The sequence below is a fragment of the Ovis canadensis genome, chromosome 24, assembly GCF_042477335.2.
Source record: "Ovis canadensis isolate MfBH-ARS-UI-01 breed Bighorn chromosome 24, ARS-UI_OviCan_v2, whole genome shotgun sequence".
In the NCBI taxonomy this organism is placed as follows: Eukaryota; Metazoa; Chordata; class Mammalia; order Artiodactyla; family Bovidae; genus Ovis; species Ovis canadensis.
The window spans coordinates 28,414,143-28,434,918 of record NC_091268.1 but is presented as its reverse complement, the minus strand read 5'-3'; the positions used below and the strand labels follow the sequence as shown (position 1 = coordinate 28,434,918).

General features: G+C 42.4%; 1 long non-coding RNA gene and 1 other non-coding gene across 2 annotated transcripts in view; one reads left to right on the top strand and one right to left on the bottom strand.

Moving 5' to 3' along the window:
- Positions 1–2,663: 2,663 nt before the first annotated feature.
- Positions 2,664–2,735, bottom strand: TRNAT-CGU (transfer RNA threonine (anticodon CGU)). Its single transcript has one exon. It is a non-coding gene; the product is annotated as a tRNA-Thr (tRNA).
- A 111-nt stretch (positions 2,736–2,846) lies between these two features.
- Positions 2,847–20,776, top strand: part of LOC138429067 (uncharacterized) — an 86,996-nt gene continuing 69,066 nt past the window's right edge. Inside the window, exon 1 of the long non-coding RNA XR_011252662.1 lies at positions 2,847–3,206. This is a non-coding gene — a long non-coding RNA (uncharacterized lncRNA). The remainder of the gene's footprint in view (positions 3,207–20,776) is intronic.

The window sequence follows — 20,776 nt, the reverse complement described above, 5'->3', positions numbered from 1 at the left end:
TATTTGGGGATATTTTTAATAGGGAGGAACATAAGTGTACTTTTGTGTCACTTAAAAAAGAAATGATGAAACACCCCAGTGGAGAGCAGAGAACATTTATGTGATAGTTCTGCTGCTGCTGCTAAGTCGCTTCAGTCATGTCCGACTCTGTGCGACCCCATAGACGGCAGCCCGCCAGGCTCCCCCGTCCCTGGGATTCTCCAGGCAAGAATACTGGAGTGGGTTGCCATTTCCTTCTCCAATGCATGAAAGTGAAAAGTGAAAGTGAAGTCGCTCAGTCGTGCCCGACTCTTAGGGACCCCATGGATTGCAGCCTACTGGATTGTTTAATTTGCCTGCAGCCTAATAGGTTATCTTTGCCTTTGTGGACTTTGGAGGTGATTCTAGGAGGTGGTCATCTGGTAGAAAATGCAAGCAATGTGAAAGTTCACAGGGTGAGAAGTGAAGGAATCCTCTGGACAGCTCCCCCTTCCTACTTCCCTCCAGAGAGGTAACAATTGTTATTGTTAGTGACCCCAAGTTCATGTGCCTGATGAAGAGGGAGGCCAAACAAAGTGAAACATCAGCATTTAGAGCCCCAAAAGGTTTATTGCAAGGGCTATGCAAGGAGATGCGTGGCTCGTGCCCTTCAGTCCCTCAGGCTCCCTGAAGGGTTTCAGCAAAGCATTTATAAAAAAACTTTTATTTACTGAATTTTGGCTGTGCTGGTCTTGGTTGCCGCAGGGGCTTCCCACTGCAGTGGTTTCTCTTTTTACAGAGCACACAGCCTCTAGGGGGTGAGAGTTTCAGCAGCTGTGTCACGGTGGGCTCAGGAGTTGTGACTCCTGGGCTCTGGAGCACAGGCCCACGGGCTTGCTCAGCAGCATGTGGGATCTTCCTGGACCAGGGGTAGACCCATGTTCCTTGCATTGGCAGGTGGATTCTTTAGTCCCACCAGCAGAGAATTTATAAAGGCCGGGTTGGGGGCTCCCAGCGTATGTGATCAGCTTGCGCACAACGCTCTGGTTGATGGTGAGGTTACTGGGAGGTGTCACAGGGGTTGACATCATCAGTCCTTAAGCTCTAGGAGGCTTGGGGGCTATGTGCCCGGTCATCAAGCACTGTAGTTGACATCTTCCATTTGGTGGAGGCTTTTCACGTCTGTAAAATAACTCAGGAAAGGGTATTAGCTACTATACTCTAGGCAGGTCAGAGAGAAGCTAAAGCAGAGGGTGTGGGGGAAGGTCTCCTTTCCCAGGCTCCCTAGTGTCCTGATCAGTTTCAGTACTTTGGTCGGGATCCTTCTTTCCCCCGTATTCAGTGAAGGGGTCGCTGACAGGCGGGCCTTGGCGCCGCCAAAACACAAGTTAGAAAGGCGGAGCTTCAGGCTCCACCTCAGCGCCCCAGAGTCAGATTTGCATTTTCACATCATCCCCAGGTTGAAGTGTGAGAAGCCCTGGTGTTCACTGTTTTATATGTAGTAATTCACATGTGTGTGTTCATGCATACACACGTGCTCCTAGGTTTAGAATGCGGCTATAAAATACCCTTATTTTCGGGGAAATGGTTCTGGATGGGTGGTCCGGGGAACTAGCAGAATCAGGATCACCTGGGGGCTCCTTAGAAATGCAAATATCAAGCCCCGGCTAACACAATGCGGACGCTCTGGGGTGGCGCCCAGGGCTCCGCGTTTTAACTTTCTCTCCAGGTGATGCTGATGAATACTGCTAAGTGGAAGAACTCTGCGGCAGAGGACAACTTAGCCCCAGCCGCTCCTGCTAGGCTCTCCGACCCTCTTCGCATCCATCTCTCCCACCTTCTCGCACTGAGAGAGCCCCCAGAGTCCGGCTCCACCCTGCCCACACCAGGAGCTCCATGAATGCTTTCTTCCGTTAGACATCTCGCGCTGAAAACAGGTTTCTCCAATTTAGGTCAAGCTGGTTTTCAGATTATACAATATGCCAGCTCCTGGAGGGTAGGGGTAATTGCATAATATCTTTTTGCATAACCTCTTTAAATGCAGGCGGGCAGCCCCATGGTGATGCAAAGAAAACAGGTGCCCGACGACGGTAGCTGCGTTGACTGAGGCCGCGACTACAGCCAGTCTCTCAGCCAGTGCTGACCAGCGACCCATTTTACTGGGGGGGCAAAAGGAGGCTCAGAGACAGAGAGAGAAAGGTGCAGATTTTCCTGTCGGACCGGCTCCAAGTCTGGGCAGGATTTCCTCCCTCTAATGCAGTGCCTACAATGGATTTCCTTTTAAAAATAGCAAGCCAGACACCAGCTGACTCTGGGTGTGGGCTCAGGAACAGGCAACGGCAGTTCTCTCAGAAAAATGGATTCAATTGGACTTCAACTTTCAGAAAAATGCTTAGTGGCTCTTGAGCCAAGTGCCATCAGCCGTAGGTTTTTCTGCACTAAAGTCAGCGCTCGGGCCACGGTTTCCACGTGATCCCTGGAGCCCCCCGTCCGCCCGGCGCCCCCCACCATCCCGAACTCAGAGGTCAGACCACCCGGACTTGGACCTTCTGCGCGGGCGAGGGAGCCTGAATCTAAACTGAGTGAAAACACTTGGCCCACTTGGGATCCTGGGCGAGGGCCTAAATACCGGGTCGAAAACCGATGATCGTTGTGATGTTACACCCCTAAAAAGTCTCCCCCGGAAAGGGAAGATTTACCACAACAGGCACGGACGGGGTTCGAACCCGTGATCTTCGGTTTACGAGACCGACGCCTTACCACTTGGCCACCGCGCCTGCGTTAGAATGGCGGCTCGGCGAGCCTCTATCCTGGCGCCGCTCCCTTGCGCTCGCGCCGCGAGCACGAGCGCGGGCCCAGCGCGCGCGCCCGCCCGGCTCCGCCCCCTCGCCGCGGCCGGCGGGGCGGGGCTCCAGCGTGCGGGCGCCGGCCGCTCTCGCGGGGCTGTCCCGCGGCTCCTGCTGGTCCGAGCCGGGCCCGGGCGGTGTCCGCAGGATTTTCACGGGCTCTCCACTGGCGAACCTCTTCTGGAGCTCGGGAGCGCGCCGGCGTTTCAGAGTCTGGGGTTCGAATCCCAGCTCCGCTAGAGAGACTTGGCGATCTTGGATGACCGGTCTCGGGGCCTCAGTTTCCCCTCTTGGATGAGACACCTAGGAGGCGGAGGAAAGGTTGCGGACCCTTCGGGGCGGTCTACCGCTGCCCTGCACGGAGCTGACGCTCAACAAGAGCTGTTGAATGAATGTGTACGTGTAAGTTTTCTGAAGTAAAAACTCCCAAACTCCTCCTTTGAGCCCCGGGGATGTGCCTAGCCCCGGGACCAGCAGCAGCACCTGAGCGCTGGTTAGAACTGCAGCCTCACCCCGCTCGCCCCAGACCTGCCGAATTAGACCAGTTGCTGGAGCCCAGTAATCTGGGCGGTAACAGGCTCTCCAGGTGATGCTGATGCGCGGCAAGAGCTGAGTCCCAATGCTCTGGACAGTTGATACGCATATTCACGTTTATAGACTCGAACGTGCCCTTTTGTTTTTATTCAAGTGGACTGCCTTGACAGTTCTGTGCTCTTTGATTTTCTATGAGTTAATGTGTTAACTAAGACAGTGGCTTGTAGTGCATAATCGCGATAGATAATAGCATATATTATTTTTTAAATGAATTAAATTTCTCATACATTAATGTGATGTGTACTATTACAATATTGCGTCATACATATATATACTGCATTATATACTATAATATCACCATGCATGGATGGGATGCCGTATTCTCTTTAATTACTGCTAGGCTTTCCACCCGGTGACTGTATCATAGTTGATTTAATCAGTTTCTGGGAGTAAGGCTTTGGGTTGTTTGCAGCTTATTCCCCCACCCCCCTACCCCGCCCCTTGCATAGAACATTCTACTATTTGAGCCTTTGTCGGCCTGGTACCAGTGATGTTTGTAGGGTGTAAGGAGATGTAAATTAAGAATGTCCACAGCCTACAGTATGGATGTTTAGGCAAATAGAAATCCTAAAATTGTGTTCACCAAGTTGTTTTAAATGACAGGGTTTGGTCAGGCGACTGGAAAAGGCTCTGACATTTACCCTCGGACACTGGGATAGGAACTCTGAGACTCTGAGCCAGGAGGCCTTGAGGTCTGGGTGCAAACCACACTGTAGCTCCTTAATTTAAATTTTAAAAATTGAACATATTCATAATTAAAACATGTATTTCTGAGCATTGCTTTCAAATAGTTGATGATAAAATTAGTTCCACTGTCACCATCCATCTTTTTGGTGTTCATTGAGTTGTTGAAATTATGCAGAAAGGACCGGGCTTATAAAAAGGGTAAAGAAATTAGCAAATGAGAGAACATCATGTGAGGGCTGAGCCCAGAACTAACTGGCTGGTGGAATGGAAATTAGATTCTAACAGGTGCTTTTCTCAGCTTTGTCTTCCAAGGGGAGAGACGGTGTTAAAGGATAGAGATGCAGCTGTATATCTTGATGGGCCAGTGGGATGTCCGTGGTACTCAGGGTCTGGGGTGTCCTGAGAGAGGCTGGTCCTCTGACCATCCCTGAGCCCTAAAGTAGAGAACACAGGTTTGAGCCTCTTTATCTCACAGGTGTAAGGAGCCTTGAGAAGCCACAGATCTTGGACACCTGGCTGAAGGAGGCATTTGTCCTGGACCCTGCACAGCTAGGTCCTCAAAAAGTATTGTCGGGGAAATTAGCATGTGGGTTCCTTTCAGTGTGGTCTTCTCTGGGGTACTGGAGAACTTCTTTGGACAGCATCTTCCAACCACGGTGTCAAGACAGTCCTGCTGCTAAACTTCCAGTAAGCTCTTCCCTGATCAAGCAGAAACTTTCACCTTCTTAGGCGATAAGGAGTTGTCCACTGTTCACCCTTATGGACGGAACTTAAATCCAGTAAATGTTTCTCGTACCCTTACAGGGTCCCTGGGGCAGGGGACCTGATGTCACACAAATGACTGTGACCCGATCCTAGGCTTCCCCAGATGCTAGGGGGAGAACCAGGGCTGGCTGAAACAGGTGGTGCTTTGAGGAGCCTGGGAAAGTGCCGTTTTAAGTGAGAAAGTGTTGAAATTGATCTGGTGATGAAGCCAGGTGACATGATGGAATATGTTTGATCTTTTGGGTTTCATCTATGTAATTGAGTTAGCCTAGATCTGAATAACTGATAAGCGTCTGCATTTATGTGCTGAAATTTTGTCGCCTTTTTCCACTTTAGAAAAAAAGTAGTTCTATTCATTTATTTCCCTGCCCTTCTATTTCTCTGTGCCTCTCCCCAGAGCGGGGATTCTTAATCTGGTGCCCATTGCACTCAAGACCAAGAAGTCTTGGTCAGAAGTGTATGTAAAATGTGTATGTTTCTGGCAAAGGGATGTCACAGTTTTTATTAGGTTTCCAGAAAGGCCTTAGTGCTAAGGGTCCTTGAAACCGCCAAGCCTTTTTACTCCCTCACTCCTCTTCCTATGGTTCATGATTCACCCAGATCCGACTCAGAGGCAGTGGCTTCTAAAATTGATTCACCACAGTTGAGGTGGCTTAAAAAAAAATGAAGGTATCTCGAAAACGCTGTCCCCTTCCGGGCAGGACTCCTGCAGCCCGGCTGCTGTCCTGGCTGCCCTCCCCTCGCTTGCTGCCCACCCCCTCGCCCCCCACCTCCCAGAGCAAGGGCTCCATCTGCTTCAGCAGCGCTTCAGTGTGTAAGGGGCTTGCACCTGCACATCTCGGGAAAATGCAGACGGACACTGCATTTTCGGGGCCGAGGTTCTGTCTTTCTCATGACTCCCAGGCTGAGCTGCTGCTGCTGGTCTCTGGGCCCTCACTTTGAGAATTACCGTGCTAAAGTATTCTTGGAGAAATTCATTTTCTTGCAAAAGAGGGTTTAAAAAAAAACAACCGATCTCGCTTGGATATTTAGGTCAGCTGAGGTGATGGCAGCAGGGTTTTCTCTGATAACTAAATCAAGACTTCACCTGAAGAAGGCTCACTTAGCTACTCACAGCATCCCCGTGATTCGCTGTCAGTGATGGACAATTCATTTTTTATAGATACTTATTTCTTTCTTTGGCTGCACTGGGCCTTAGTTGTAGCACGCGGGATCATTAGTTTTGGCATGCGAACTCTTAGGACCCCTGGTTGTGGCACGTGCGATCTAGTTCCTTGACCAGGGATCAAACCCCAGCCCCCTGCTCTGGGATTGCAGGGTCTTAGCCACTGGACCACCAGGTAAGTCCCAGGGATGGACAGAGGCCACAGCCCCCTTTCATTGCTTTATCTGATAAAATCAGGATTTAGAGCAGGCTGAGCACTTCAAAGGCTTGGTGGGGCTGGGCAGGTTTTATTATATGAACCTGTGAGCTGAATGGGTGGAGGACACACGGAATAAGGGGTGGGGGGCCAGGTGCTGTGGTGCCCTTTTCACTCCTGCCAGAAATACATGAGTTCCAGCTGAATCACATCTTTCAAATTCTCTATTTACCATTATTATTTTTTTTGGATTGACATATAGTTGACTTCAGTGTTGTTAATTTCAGGTATATAACAAAGTGGTTCAGTTATACATATACTTTTTCAGATTCTTTTCTATTATAGCTTATTACAGTATATTAAATGTAGTTCTTTGTACTATACAGTAGGACCTTGTTTATATCTGCTTTCATATATATTAATATACATATATACACACACACATATATATATCGGCTTCTCAGGTGCCACTAGTGCTAAAGAACCCACCTGTCAATGCAGGAGATGTAAGAGATGTGGGTTCAATCCCTGAATTGGGAAGATCCCCTGGAGGAGGGCATGGCAACCCACTCCAGTATTCTTGTATGGAGAATCCCATGGACAGAGTGCTTGGTGAACTACAATCCACAGGGTTGCAAAGAATGGGACATGACTTAGTGTGCATGCAACTTAGTGTGCATGCCCAGACACACACACACACACACACTCACTCTCTCTCTCTCTCTCTCTCTCTCTCTCTCTCTCTCTCTCTTTGTATCTGCTAGTCCCAAACTCCTAATCTATCCCTCTCCCACTTCTCCTCTTGGGTAACCATAAAGTTTGTTTTCTATGACTGTGAGTCTAATTCTGTTTTGTATACAAGTTCATTTGTATGATTTTTTTTTGGATTCTGTCTATAAACGATATAATATTTGTCTTTCTCTGTCTTCACTTAGTGTGGTAATCTCTAAGTCCATCTGTATTTTGCATTTTGGTTACTCTAGTAAATATGTGGTATCTCATTTTAATTTGCATTTCCCTGATGACTAAAGAAATTAAGCACCTTTTCATGTGCTCATTGGCCATTTGTTACATCGTCTTTCATGAAGTATCTACTCAGATTCTTTGCCCATTTTTGTAGCTTGTTTGTCTTCCTGTTTTTGAATGACCAACTTGTTGTATGTTCTGAATATGAGTCGTTTTTCAGATATATGTATTTTGAGTATTTTCTCCTGCGCTGTGGCTGGCATGTTCTTAATAGTCTCTCAAAATGCAGAAGTTTTAATTTTTAAAAATGCTTAATTTTGGCTGTGTCTGGCCTTTGTTCAGTGCAGGGCTTCTCTCTAGTTGTGGCGAGCCTGCATGTGGGCTCCATAGTTGCAGTATGTGGCTCGGTTGCCCTGTGCCATTTGGGAGCCTAGTTCCTCGACCAGGGAAAGAAACTGCATCCCTATGTTGAAAGGCAGATTCTTAACCACTGGATCTCCAGGGAAGAACCAAAGCGCAAACATCTTTTGAGTTCATTTTTGTGTATGGTGTGAAAGTGGGCTTGATGTCCATGATTTCCTATATCTAGCACCACTTGTTGAAACAGTCATCCTCTCTCATGGAATTGCTGTGGTGCCCTTGTTAAAATTCATTTGACTGTGGACATGGAGTCTGTCCCTGGAGTTTATGTTCCACTGATCTACATGTCTGTCTTTATACCAGTTACCACAGTCTTTGCATTTTATGGTGAGTCCTAAAATCAAGTATTGTAAATCCTCCAGTTTTGTTCTTTTACCAAACTGTCTGACTATCCTAGTCATTCATATCTGTATGATTTTCTATATACTTTTTGGAATCAGCTCGTCAGTTTCTACAAAATTACCTGCTGAGATTTTGATTGGGATTGTATTGAAGCGGTAACTGACTTTGAGATAAATTGATATCTTAACACTATTAGGTCCCCTCATCCTGGAATATTTCAGTTGTTTGCTGCTGGTGCCTAGGAGTCTTGGGTCTTAAATTCATTTCATTGGCATTTCCTGTGCCATGTGAGTTTCCTGTGCCATGTGAGTTTCCTGTGCCATGTGAGTTTCCTGTGCCTTGTGAGTTTCCTGTGCCTTTCAGTGGAAGAGCAGCTAGAATGTTCGTGGCACCTGTGTCGGCCTTCTTTCACCTCTCCGTCCAACCACAGATCCCTGCCATGTGGAGGCAGCATGGAGGCCCCTGCAGAACATAGCAAGCTGAAGACTGAAGCAGAATGGATCACCTGTGTAATATCTGAAAAAGTCAGAAGTAAAGCTCTCCTTGGAAAGAGAGTCAGTTGTTGTTCCTACCCCCTTTCACAAATAACGCCAGCCGGTCACAGAGTGGTATAAAGATGAATTCTGCAGAAAAATTACAGCTGTATGGAATGCCCTGGTATCACCTCATCAAATCCATCTTAGAACCTTTAACCCTGGGAAATTATGTTTTACCTGGTTCATTCCAGGGTCAGAATAAGATCACGTTGGCAGCTATGAATAATATGAAGTTGTGTTCTTTCTCTTTTCCCTTTTACTTTTCCCCAGGTACGCTCTGAGAGGTCAACTAGATTATCTGAGGTACAAATACGAGCATCCAGAGTTGACAATGGTTTTATGTATGTGAAAAGCAGTTGACAGTAACAGAATAAAATCACTATTTCTCATTATTTGTTTTGCATTTGGTAGAGGACTCCCGCCCTCTTAGCACTCTGTCCTCCTCTCTTCCAGGGGAACCACTCTCAGTTTATTTTGGATCTTCCCACATCTTTGTTTTTTTGTATTGATACGCTTTCATACGTAAGAAATGCAATGTTTCCCACATGGCTCAGATGGTAAGGAATCTGCCCGCAATGCGGGAGCCCTGGGTTCGATCTTGGTTGGGAAGATCCCCTGGAGTAGAAAATGGCAACCCACTCCAGTATTCTTGCCTGGAGAATTCCATGGACAAAGGACCCTGGCAGGCTATAGTCCATGGAGTCGCAAAGAGTTGGACACAACTGAGTGACTTTCCCTTCACTTCTCCCCCATTTGTTTTAAAATGTTTTTAATTTATTTATTCCGTCTTACTTGCAGTATGCAGGATATAGTTCCATGATCAGGAATCGAACCGGGGCCTCCTACATTGGAGCACAGTCTTAACCACTGGACCACCAGGGAAGTCCCTCTTTTTAATTTCTGCCTTCTAGTCTGCTGGGGGACTGTAGCTCAGTAATAATAAATCCCCTATTGCTGGCCATCTATGTTGTTTCCAAGCTGTTCTTCACTGCAAGCAAAGCTGCTCTTGCATCTTTGCTTGTGGCTCCCTGAGCACACGTGTGGAAGCTTCTGTAGCAGAGATGTCAGGGTCATGGCTTTCCTAAGCTAACTTTCTGCTGTACTGTAGCAGCCTCAATCAGACAGTTCTGCACGTTTCTGCTTGCTGGTGAGTGAGCCAGCCATTGGTACTACTGGGCTACAGGCGTGCTATTTGCTCTTACATGAGACTCTCATTTTCAACTTTGTGTAGTTTGGTTGGGAGGAGGCAGAAACAATCAGCCATACACCTCGTGTGATGTCCTGGCCGAGGTCTGCGCGTGGTGGATGTGCGCATGGTGATAACAAATCGACAAGTTCCTGTGGTTTCCATCTAGTACTGTAAGCTTATAAGAAACATTGTGTGAATGTCCTCAGTGGATTCCTTCACATATGTTGCCACTTTCTGTAAAGTAGTATCAGCATCTCACGTGAATGGTACATGGTGTGTGTTTTTTAGAACTGCAGAGTGTCATCATTTTCTTTTATTTAGCTGTGCCAGGTCTTAATTGCAGCATGTAGGATTTAGTTCCCTGCCTGGGGATTGAACCTGGGCCCCTTGCATTGGGAGAATGGAGTCTTAACCACTGGACCCCCAGGGAAAGTCCTCCTTTAGGTTTGTTCATATTATACGATATTTCAAAAACTCAAACCTTTACTCATTAACCAGGAAGTCATTTTGATAGATAGATAGATGGTGACCTTTTCCTAGGCCTTGTATTTTAAGATCATTGTTACATAAGTGACACTTGATCTAATGGATTTCAAACACTTTTTTTTTAAAGCCATGGCAAAATTTTGGTGAATTTATGCTTGTTATTGGGGCATCTTCCACATTACCCGCACCCCCCCCCCCGCCCATTTTTAAAGCTAAGCATTGAAGCAGTCTATACATGGTTAAAGACAAAATGTATCTTAAATTAAAAGTGGCTATTTAAAAATGTCATCTTCCATCATCAGATACCAATTATCCTATCCCCAGCTTTTGGTGTGGGCGGGGATTATTCCCAGGGATGTTCTTGGCAACTTGAAAACATAAATGGGTGGAAGGAAATGAGAGCAGATGTGCTGATGAACTTACAGAGCAGAACATACCTTTTGCATTTTTCCCTCCTGGTTCTGCTGTGGTGCTGTAAAACCATACGTGCAGCCGTAAAAAGCCGGTAGAAAAACGTGGAACATGAAAGATGACCTTTTCCCTCATTCCATTATGGACACACTAGAATTGCTTTTATAGAAACAAGAGTTAAGATTTTATCAGAGACAGTCTGTTGTTTCTCTCTCCTCTTCCATGGTTCTTAAAAAGCTCTCACTGTGTTTTCTTGTGATGCTTTCTGTCTCTGCAGCTGTTTGTTGGATGCCAAGTGTGAGTGGTTTCTCTGGTGCTTAGCTCTGTGTGTTTTGCCAGTTGCCGCCGTATATTAGGGAATGCTGTTTAATCCTGTACTAGCTCTAAAGAAAACACAAAACGTTTAGGGAAAGTTTAAACACTACCCAGACCTCACCTTATCTCAGATAAAAGCCCTAGTTCCATTCAGGTAAAAACACCCATAGGAATCAAGGGTGGCTTTTTCCTTTTGAATTGGGGTTTTGGTTATTGCTTGTCATCCTTTTGTAAACCGTCTGCCCTACCGTCCAACCACCATTATGCTTTCTGTCTGTTGGTTTAAATATCCTAGAATCTTATATAAACGGACTCTAAACAGTATGGATTCTTTTTCTTTTTAAAAAAGAAATTGATTTACGATGTTGTGTTAATTACTGTTGTACATCAGAGTGATTCAATTTTACATATATACTTTTGTAAATATTCTTTTCCATTATGGTTTATCATAGGATAGTAAATATAGTTCTCTGTGCTATTCAGCAGGACCTTGTTGTGTTATATATTCCTTTCCTGGATTCCTTCATTCAGTTTAATTATTTCAAGACCCATCCATGTGGTGCATTATTGAGAGCCAAGAATTTGTCCCTTGTTACTGATGGGTGGTATGGACATTTGAGTTGTTTGCAGTTTGGGGCTATTACAAATAAAGCTGCTATGAACTTTTGTGTACAAACCTTTGAAAGGACATTAAAAAGCTTTCATTCCTCTTGGGTGAACATGTAAGAGTGGAATGTCTGGATCAGATGTTTATATTTTTAGGAAACTGTTTTCCAGAGTGGTTGTGCCATTTTGCATCCCCACCGGCTGTGTGGGGATGGTCCAGTTCCTCCACGTCCTCACCAACACTTGGTGTGGTCAGTTCTTTTTAATTTAGCTGTTCTGAAAGGTGTGCGGTGGTATCTCATTGTTTTAATTTGCATTTCTCTCTGATGACTAATGAAGCTGAACATTCTTTCATGTGTTTATTTACTGTTCCTTCATCTTCTTTGGAGAATCGTCTGTTCATATGCCTTATGCGTTTTTTATTGGGTTGTTTTTTTGGCTGTGCCACATGGCTTGTGGGATCTTAGTTCCCTGACCGAGGACTGAACTTGTGGCCCCTGCAGTGGAAGTGCAGAGTCTTAACCCTTTATTATTGAATTTTGAATGTTCTTGATATATTCTGAGTACAAATCCTTTATCAGGTATGATTTCCAAATATTTTATCCCAGTTTGTGGCTCTTTTCCTTCTCTTAACAGTGTTCTTTTAAGGGCAGGAGTTTTAAATTTTGATAAAATCCAATTTATTTGTCCCCCTGTGGATCACTCTTTTCTTCTTAAATCTAGGAAACTTTGCCTAACTCAGACTAACAATTTTTTTTGTGGTTGTTGCATGTTTTCCTATAGATGTTTTGTAATTTGAGATTTTACATTTAGTTCTATGACCAACTTAGAGTTAAATTTGAATATGATGTGGGTTATGAATGGAAGTTTACTTTTTTGTATACAGATATCAGATTGTTCCAGTGTCTTCTGTTGAATCATTCTTTCTCCATTGAATTGGCATTGTGCCTTTGTTGAAAATAAGTTGTTCACATGCCTCTGTGCTCTATTTTGTTCCACTAATCTATTTTTACACCAGTTCTTAACTAACATACTTTTATAATAAATCTTAAAATCAGGTAGGGTTAGTATTCCACCTCTCCCCTTCCTTTTGGCTATTCTAGTTCCTTTACATTTCAATGTGAATTTTAGAATTTGGTAACAATTCATACAATAAGCCTGTTGGGATTGCATTAAACCTGTAGGTCAGTTTGGAGAGAATTTAGCATATTGACACTATTGAATCCTCCAATCCTTGGATGTGATATATTTTCTGATTTAAGTCTTCTTTAATTTTCTCCTTGGAAAATTCTGCTCCTTGGAAGAAAAGCTATGACAAACCTAGACAGCAGAGACATTACTTTGCTGAAGGGTCCATCTGGTCAAAGCTATGGTTTTTCCAGTAGTCATGTATGGATGTGAGAGTTGGACCATAAAGAAAGCTGACTGTCGAAGAATTGATGGTTTTGAACTGTGGTGTTAGAGAAGACTCTTGAGAGTCCCTTGGACTGCAAAGAGTTCAAACCAGTCAATCCTAAAGGAAATCAGTCCTGAATATTCTTTGGAAGGACTGATACTGAAGCTCCAGTACCTTGGCCACTTGATGCAAAGAACTGACTCACTGGGAAAGATCCTGATCCTGGGAAAGACTGAAGGCAGGAGCAGAAGGGGACAGCAAGGATGAGACGGTTGGATGGCATCACTGACTCGATGGACATGAGTTTGAGCAAGCTCCAGGAGTTGGTGGTGGACAGGGAGGCCTGGTGTGCTGCAGTCCATAGGGGCGCAAAGAGTCGGACATGCCTGAGCGACATAACTCTAATTTTCTCAGCAGTGTTCTTGTTGTTCCCAGTGTACACATCTTTAACATCTTTTGTCAGATTTATTTTTCTTACAATATTTTGGAGAGTTTTAGAAATGATACTATTTAAAAATTTCAATTTCTGAATATTCATTACTGGTAGATAGAAATGTGCTTGAATTCTTTGTACTGGCCTAGTATTCTGCCACCTTGTTAAACTCACTTATTTGTAGTCTTTTGGTCGATTCTTTCAGATTTCTATATCGGCTACTATGTAGTCTGTGAATTGTAACAGTTTTACTTCTTCCTTTCCAATCTGAATGCCTTTGTTTGTTTTTCTTACTTTATTGGTTAGAACTTCTAGTTCTAACTTCTAATAACTTCTAATAATGTTGAGTAGAAGTGGCGAGGACACTCTCAGAGGACGTTCTTAGTTTATTTCTGATCTTCAGGAGAAAGCAGTCTTTCAGTATTAAGCATGGTGTTCCCAGTGGATTTGTCATAGATGCCCTTTATCAGGTTGAGGAGGTTCCCTTCCACTCCTAATCAGTGAGGGATTTTTTTTTTTTTAATCAGGAATGAATGCCAGCTTTTTCAGTTGCTTTTTCTGTGTCTATTAATATGATCATGGCTTTAAATTTTTTTAGTTTTGAGACCCCATATAGACCCCATATGGACTATAGACCTCCAGGCTCTTCTGTCCATGGCATTCTCCAAGCAAGAATTTTGGAGTGGGTAGCCACTGGAGAAGGAAATGGCAACCCACTCCAGTGTTCTTACCTGGAGAATCCCAGGGATGGGGGAGCCTGATGGGCTGCCATCTATGGGGTTGCACAGAGTTGGACACGACTGAAGTGACTTAGCAGCAGCAGCAGCCATTCCCTTTGGAGATGGCAATGGCACCTGACTCCAGTACTCTTGCCTGGAAAATCCCATGGATGGAGGAGCCTGGTGGGCTGCAGCCCATGGGGTCGCTAAAGAGTCAGACACGACTGAGTGACTTCACTTTCACTTTTCACTTTCATGCATTGGAGAAGGAAATGGCAACCCACTCCAGTGTTCTTGCCTGGAGAATCCCAGGGACAGGGGAGTCTGGTCGGCTGCTGTCTATGGGGTCGCACGGAGTCGGACACGACTGAAGCGACTTAGCAGCAGCAGCAGCCATTCCCTTCTCCAAAGGATCTTGCCAACCCAGGGACTGAACTTGCAGGCAGATTCTGTACTGTCTGAGCCACCAGGGAAGACCAGTATGGTAAATTACACTGATTAATTTTTAAACATTAAACTGTCATTACATTCCTCGGACAGACTCTACGTGGTCAGGATATCCTTTTTATACATTGTTGGGTCCAATTTTGTAAAATTTGTTTAGATATTTTGTTTGTTCATGAAGGATATTGGTCAATTTTATTTATTTTTCTAGTAATGTCTTTGGTTTCAGCATCAGGGTAATACTGGCATCATATTATAGAATAAGTTGAGGGGATAACAAGTTGCCGCCTTTTCAGTTTTCTAGTTTGCAGACAACTGGTAATATTTCTTCCTTAAATGATCGGTAGAATTCAATAGGAGAGCTATCTGGGCTTGGGTTTTCCCTTATGAAAAAGCTTTTCCCTATTAGTTCAACTTCTTTAAATAATATGGAGCTAATCAGGTTATCTCTTTCTTCTCAAGTGAATGAAGTTTGACTCTTTCAAGGAATTGTTTCATCTAAGTTGTTGACTTTATTGATAACTTTTCATAATATTTCCATATTATCCATTTCACATCTGTAGAATCTGTGGTGACATCACCTCTCTCAATCTTGATATTGGCAATTTGTGCCCTCTTGCTTAATTTTTCTCATTTGTCTGATTTACTGAAGGTTTGTCAAATTTGCTGATCTCCAGGGACCAGTTTCTAGTTACGAGTTTTTCTGTTTTGCTCTTCTATTTATTTCATTGATTTCTACTCTGGCCTTTATATTTCCTTTTTTCCATTTTAGGTTTACTTTGCTTTTCTTTTTCTAGTTTTTTTCTTTTCTTTTTTAGAGTGGACGCTGAGGCGACTGATTTGGGAACTTTTTTGTTTTTTTGTTTTTTCCCCCTAATAAAGGCATTCAAAAGTTCCCTTAAAGCGCTACAAAAATTCCCTTCATGTACTGCTTTAGCAGCATGTCATACCTTCTGATATATTGTGTTTTTAAAATTTTCATTCAGTTCAAAGTACTTTTCTCCCTTGGCTTATTGTTACACAGAAGTATGTTCATTTGTAAATATTTGGGGATTTTCAAAAGATCTTCCTTTTATTAATTCCTAGTTTAATTTCACTTTGGTTGGGGATCATGTGTCTTTGAAAAGAATGTGTATTCTGTTGCTGGGTGAACCATTGTACAGTATAAACATCAATAATGTCAAACTTACTAATAGTATTGTTTAAATCTTTTTAAAAATAAAATCCTATTGATTTCTTCTTGACTTGTACTGTCAATTACTGAGAGAGGTTATTGATACCTTTTCCTATAATTATGGATTTTTCTATCCCTCTGTGAAGTTCTTTAATTTTTTGTTTCGTGTAGTTTGTTGTTAGGTGCATAAACATTTGGGATTCTTTTGACTTCTTCATGAATTTGTCATTATGAAATGATCTCCTTTTTTAAATTTATTTTTTAATTGAAGGATAATTGCTTTACAGAATTTTGTTGTTTTCTGTCAAACATCAACATGAATCAGCCATAGGTGTACATATGTCCCCTCCCTCCTAGCTCCCTTCCCATCCCACCCTTCTAGGTTGATACCAAGCCCCTGTTTGAGTTTCCTGAGACATACAGCAAAGTCCCATTGGCTGTCTATCTTACATATGGTAAGGTAAGTTTCCATGTTATTCTCTGCATACATCTCACCCTCTCCCCACTCTTGCCATGCCCATACATCTGTTCTCTATGTCTGTTTCTCCATTGCTGCCTTGCAAATAAATTCATCAGTACCATCTTCCTAGATTCCATATCTATGCGTTAATATACAATATTTATCTTTCTCTTTCTGACTTACTTCACTCTGTATAATAGGCTCTAGGTTCATCCACCTCACTAGAACTGACTCAAATGCATTCCTTTTTATGGGTGAGTAAAATTCCGTTGTGTATATGTATATAAGTTCTTTATCCATTCATCTGTTGATGGACATCTAAGTTGCTTCCATGTTCTAGCTATTATAAATAGTGCTGCAGTGAACATTGGGGTACAGGTATCTTTTTCAATTTTGATTCTTCAGGGTATATGCCTAGGGGTGGGACTGCTGGGTCATATGGTAGTTTTATTCCTAGTTTTTTAAGGAATCTTCATACTGTCTTCTATAGTGGCTGTATCAATTCATATTCCCACCAACAGTGCAAGAGCGTTTCCTTTTCTCCACACCTTCCCTTTTCTCCAAACTCAGCATTTATTGTTTGTGGACTTTTTGATGACGGCTATTCTGACTGGTGTGCGGTGATATCTCACTGTAGTTTTGATTTGCATTTCTTTAATACTGAGCTGTGTTGAGTGTCCTTTCATGTGTTTGTTAGCCATCTATATGTCTTCTTTGGAGAAATGTCTGTTGAGGTCTTTTTCCCACTTTTTGATTGGGTTGTTTTTCTCGTATTGAGTTATATGAGCTGCTTGAATATTTTGGAAATTAATCATTTGTCAGTTGTTTCATTTGCTATTATTTTCTCTCATTCTGAAGGTCGTCTTTTTACCTTGTTTATTTATAGTTTCCTTTGCTGTGCAAAAGCTTTTAATTTTAACTAGGTCCCACTTGTTCACTTTTGTTTTTATTTCTATTAATCTAGGAAGTGGGTTCAAATGACCTCCTTTATCTCTGATAATATTCCTTGCTCTGGAATCTCTGAAATTTTGTCTTATATAAATATAGCCATCCCAATAATTGATTAGTATTAGCATGGGATACCTTTCCTATATGCTTCTTTTTAATCTTTATCTGTGTCTTTATATTTAAAGTGTTTCTTATAGGCCGCACAGAGTTTGGTTTTGCTTTTTTAGGCATTCTGAAAATCTGTCTTTTAACTGAAATATTTAGACCATTTAAATTTAATGAGACAATTGATAGGAGTAAGTTTAAATTTATCATCTTACTATTTGCTTTCTATTTGTCCCATCTGTTTTTTCCTTCCCTTTTCTCTTTTTATACATTTTTGATTTTGTTAGATTTTATAGTTGCATTAATCCCTTTGTTTGACTTATTACTTTTTTTTAAGTTTAGTGTTTGCTATAGGGCTTCCCTGGTGGCTCAGATGGTAAAGAATCTGCCTGCAACTGAGTCCTGGGTTCAATCCCTGGGTTGGAAAGAACCTCTGGAGAAGGGAACGGCTACCCAGTTCAGCATTCTTGCCTGGAGAATTCCATGGACAGAGGAGTCTGGCGAGTTACAGTCCATGGGGTGACAAAGACAGGACTGAGTGACTTTCATAGGATTCATAATATCTTTAACTTATTAGTGTCCACCATTAAGTGATACTATACCACTTAATATATAATGTATTTTACGATAATATGCTCCCATATCTCTTCCTGACCTTTATGTTATTGTTTTCACGTATTTCACTTTTACATATATTGTAAAGCCCATTTTATTGTTAATTTTGTTTAAATAGTTAACCATTAGGAGATTTTAGGAGACACATACACGGTGTATGTATACAGTGGTTCACTCAGTCGTGTCCAACTCCCTGTGACCCCATGGACTGCAGCATGCCAGGCTTCCCTGTCCATCACCAACTCCTGGAGCTTACTCAAACTCATGTCCATCGAGTAGGTGATGCCATCCAACCATCTCATCCTTGTTGTCCCCTTCTGTTCCTGCCTTCAGTCTTTCCTAGCATCAGGATCTTTTCCAATTAGTCAGTTCTTTGCATCAGTACTGGAGTTTCAGCTTCAGCATCAGTCCTTCCAATGAATATTCAGGACTGATCTCCTTTAGGATTGACTGGTTTGATCTCCTTGCAGTCCAAGGGACTCTTAAGAGTCTTCTCTAACACTACAGTTCAAAAGCATCAATTCTTCTGCACTCAGCTTTCTTTATGGTCCAACTCTCATATCCATACATGACTACCGGAAAAATCATAGCTTTGACTAGACGGACCTTTGTTGACAAAGTAATGTCTCTGCTTTTTAATACGATGTCTAGGTTGGTCATAGCTTTCTTCCAAGGAGCAAGCATCTTTTAATTTCATGGCTGCATTCACCATCTGCAGTGATTTTGGAGCCCCCCAAAATACAGTCTGACACTGTTTCCCCATCTATTTGCCATGAAGTGATGGGACCAGATGCCATGATCTTCGTTTTCTGAATGTTGAGCTTTAAGCCAATTTTTTCACTCTCCTCTGTGTATTTGATATTTTTTTGTTTCCTGGAGTAAGCTTGTATCATGAATTTCCCTCTTAGGACTGCTTTTGTTGCATCCCGTGGAGTTTGGATTGTTATGTTTTCATTTCTGTTTGTCCCAAGGTATGTTTAAATTTGTTCTTAGATCTCTGCAGTGACCCATTGATTGTTTACTTATATACTGTTTAGCCTCCACATGTTAGTGTGGGTTGTTTTTTTTTTTTTTTTCATTTTTCCCCTTGTAGTTGATTTCTAGTTTCATAGTGTTGTGGTCAGAAAGGATGTTAAATATGATTTCAATTTTCTTAAAATTACCAAGGCTTGTTTTGTGTCCTAGTATGTGATCTATCCTGGAGAATGTACCATTTGTTGGAATTATATTTGTCTTTTTTGACTGGCTTATTTCACTTAATATAAGATCCTCAATGTTCATCCATGTACAGGGCACTGGAATTTCCTTTTTAAAGGGCTGAATATGAATAATATTCCATGGTATGTGTATGGTTCTGTTTATCTGCTCATTTATCAATGAACACTTGGGTTGCTGCCACCTATTGGCTACTGTGAACAATTCTGCTAAGCACAGGTGTGTATAAATATTTCTTTAGGATGTTGCTTTCAATCCTTTTGGGTATATACCCAGAGTGGAACTGCTGGATCACATGTACTCTATGTTTAATTTGTTTTGAAAGGACTGCCGTATTGTTTTACACAGCAGCTGCACCAGTTTTCATTCCCATGAATGACTGCACAAGGATCCCAATTTCTTTTCCAAATCTTCACCAGTACCTGTTACTCTGTTTTTCTGAAAGAGGACCCATCCTAGTGGGTGTAAGGTGATTTCTCTTTGATTTGATTTTGATTTGTATTCCTAAAGACTAATGATGGAAGAGGATGAGATGGTTGGATGGCATCACTGACTCAATGGACATGAGTTTGAATAAACTCCAGGAGCTGGCCATGGACAGGGAGGCTTGGAGTGCTGCAGTCCATGGGGCGGAGTCAGACATGACAGAGCGACTGAACTGAACCGACTGAATGATTAATGATGTTGAGCATCTTTCCATGTGTTTATTGACCATTAATATACCTTCTTTCGAGAAATGCCTGTTTCAGTTGTTCGTCCATCTTTAAATTGGGCTGTTTTTGTCTTTTGTTATTGAATTGCAGAAATTCTGGATATATCCTGTCAATGTTTGCTTTATATATTTAGAGTTTGTGGTTTTTGCATGTCTGTAATCATTATATTCTTGGTGAATTGATCCTTTCATCAATACATAAAGTCCTTGTTTATCTGTAGCAGTAGTTTTTCTTTAAAAATTTAAAGTCTGTTGCGTTTGATATTAGTGTCGCTGCTCCTGTTCTCTTGTGGTTACTATTTGCATGGAATAACTTTTTTCCATCCTTTCACTTTAAATCTGTGCATTTCCTTAGCTCAAAAGTCTCTCATAGGCAGCATCAAGTTGGATTCTCTTTTTAAATCCATCCTGCCAATCTGTGTCTTTTATTTATTTTTTTTTAGTTTTTTATTTTTTAAATTTTAATATCTTTAATTCTTACATGCGTTCCCAAACATGAACCCCCCTCCCACCTCCCTCCAATCTGTGTCTTTTAATTGGGGGAATTTACTTACATTTAATTATTGATAGGGAATTGCCATTTTATTTGCCTTCTATATGTTTTAAACCTTTTTGTCCCTCCCTTTCATTTTGTCTTCCTTTGTGTTTACACAATTTTTTTTCAGCAGTGACGTGTTTTGATTCCCTTCTCATTTTCTTTCGTGTATATTCTCCATGTATTTTCTTTGTGTTGTATAAAACACACTGTGATTATGTTTAACATTCTAAGGTGATAAAAATAGTGATTACATTTAACATCCTAAAAGGTTATGATAATCCATTTAAACTGAGAACTATTAAACTTTTCTCACATACGAAATTCTACTTCTTGACAGCTCCTCTATACCCACCTTTGTTGCTGATGTCACAAATTACATCCTTATTTGTTATGTACCCACTAATACAAGGAGAAGGCAATGGTGACCCACTTCAGTACTCTCGCCTGGAAAATCCTATGGGTGGAGGAGCCTGGAGGGCTGCAGTCCATGGGGTCGCTAATAGTCGGACACGACCGAGTGACTTCACTTTCACTT